Raw genomic sequence first — 2,500 nt, 5'->3', positions numbered from 1 at the left:
TCGCCGCTAAACGCATTCTGGCAAGCCCATACAACGCACAACGCCAATTGCAGAGGACGAATAATACTTCCTCTGGACTCTCGAGTCACTTAAACCGCACGACACCAACGCATCTAGAACCGTCCGCCGAAAAAGCACTGTCAAACGTCTCAACAGCGACAACGGAGCGCTTCTAATGCTTTACACCAACACCAGAGAAGCTACCAGCAAACTGCTAGAGCTGTGCTGCGTTTGCTCTCGTCTTCTCCATGAACATTCAATTTTTAATGGGACAAGAGTTTAAGTTTTTAAAAAGAGTCCGACTTGTTTGCAAAACGTCCAAGAAACATTTGCAAAGTCACAAAAATCGTAGAAAACGCTAAGTCAGTTAAGAAAACGTGTTCGCCTATAAAAATGCTCAGTTACTTAAGAAGATGCATGCTCGGTTAAAATATCGCTAGGCAACTCAAGAAATTCCTCTTTCGATAGTAAAAAGGCTCGTGCGGTTAAAAAAAGTGTTCGTTTAATAAAGTGTTCTTTCGCCTAACAAAATAACCCTAACGGTTAAAAAAACTCTTAAAAAGTTCCTCGCTCGGTTTAGAAAATACTCAGCCTTGCTCGATTAAAAAAAAACGCTTGTGCGGTTAAATTTACAAGTGTTCTGTTAAAAAAAAAAACCTGTAACCCTAACCCTAACCCTAACCCTAACCCTAACCCTAACCCTAGCCCTAACCCTAACGGTTAAAAAAAACGCTTGTGCGGTTAAAAAAAAACACTTGTTCAGTTAAAGAAACGGTGGTACGGTTAAAAAAACCCTTGTTCGGTTAAAAAAGCACTTGTTCGCTTAAAAAAATAGTTGCTCGGTTAAAAAACCGTCTTACGGTTAAAAAAAACTCTAGTTCGGTTAAAGAAACCGTGGTACGGTTAAAAAAACCCGCTTTCGGTAAAAAAAAAAAAAAAAAAAGCACTTGTTCGTTTAAAAACACTTGTTCTGTTAAAAAAAAAATCACTTGCTCACTGGAAAAAACACTTGTTCGGTTAAAGAAACGCTTGTTCGGTAAAAAAAAACTCTTGTCCGGTTAACCCTAACCCTAACGGTTAACAAATACCCCGCCGATTAATGAGTTACGCGGCTGCTTAGGAAAATCCTCGGTCGGTTATGAAAACACCCAACCGCTTAACTCTTTCATGCACCAATTATTTTTCTGTAACTAACATAACTCATAAAAAAACATCTACAAAATGACAGTGGTACTATGAAATGTTAAATTAGACTTTTTCTACAGCATTTTTCAACTCTCATTTATAAAACAATATTGTTTTCAATCGGTTAGAATGCACCATTTGAATTGGGGAAGCTTAGCTTGATTTGTTGTTATACAACAACCCAGCGCATGAAATGGTTAAAGAAATACCCACCTGCCTAAGAAAATACCCAGTATCCTAGGAAAATCTAGTATCCTTAAAAAAAAATAAAACCCTCTGTCTCTTGAACATAAATGCAAAAATCATTTAAAAAAGCAAATTCATTTTCAAAAACGTTTAAAAAGTGTAAACCACTTATTAAAAGAAGACTTTACAAAATACTTCACTGCTATTTAAAAAATACTACACATCTATTTCAGAAATTCCAAACCACACTACAAAATGAATTTCAAAAACATTTGTTTGTTTTCAAGACAGAAGTTTTCATTACAGAAGACGCTGAATCCATTTTAAAAAGATGCACAGTGAAAAATGCCTACTTTTTATTTTTTTCAAAGGCTCGGTCACTTTCAAAAATTGCAGTCCCTTTTAGAAAAAAAAGAAGTCTTTAATTAAGAAGCAAAAGGTCTCTTTAAAAAAGAAATACAAGTTTTCATTTTAAGAATGGTAGATGTGACTTAACCAACAATTTTAACTCACATTTAAAGAAACACATTAAGTCGCTTTAAAATATATAATAAGTCACATTCAAGAAGCTTCATATCACTTTAAAAGGGCTTAAGTCACTTTAAAAGTCTCTTAAATGTCTAGCTCACTCACTCACTCACTCACTCACTCTCACTCACTCACTCACTCACTCACTCACTCACTCACTCACTCACTCACTCACTCACTGCATGATCAAAGTCTTTTAAAAAGACTATTCATGTTTGAAAAGTGCTATTTCACTTTTGCTATTTCCAAATAAATAAAAAGTTTACATCACTCTCAAAAAAATGCAAAGCTGCTTAAGAAAAAGCTAGGTCACTTTTAAAAAAGATAACTTCATTTGTAAAAAGAACATCAAGTCGGTTAAGAGTTCTCTGCTCACCAAAACCAAAACAAAAGGCTAAGTCGCTTTAGAATGTAAAACCAACTGCAAACCATTTTAAAAGGGTTTAAAGCCAGTTTAAAAGTCTCACCAGAGATGTCCAGCTCACTGGAACAAAGTCTTTTAAAAAGATTATTCGCATCAGAAAACAGCTAGCTCACTTTCAAAAGTGTTGCTTTAGAAAGAAGCTAGTTCGCTTTTAGAAACAAAAACTTCATTTCTAAG

Source organism: Hydra viridissima, unplaced genomic scaffold (assembly GCF_058129835.1).
Source record: "Hydra viridissima isolate aposymbiotic clone 2 unplaced genomic scaffold, HvirCarnegie_v1 scaffold_14, whole genome shotgun sequence".
NCBI lineage: Eukaryota > Metazoa > Cnidaria > Hydrozoa > Anthoathecata > Hydridae > Hydra > Hydra viridissima.
Note: the sequence above shows the minus strand (reverse complement) of the source record.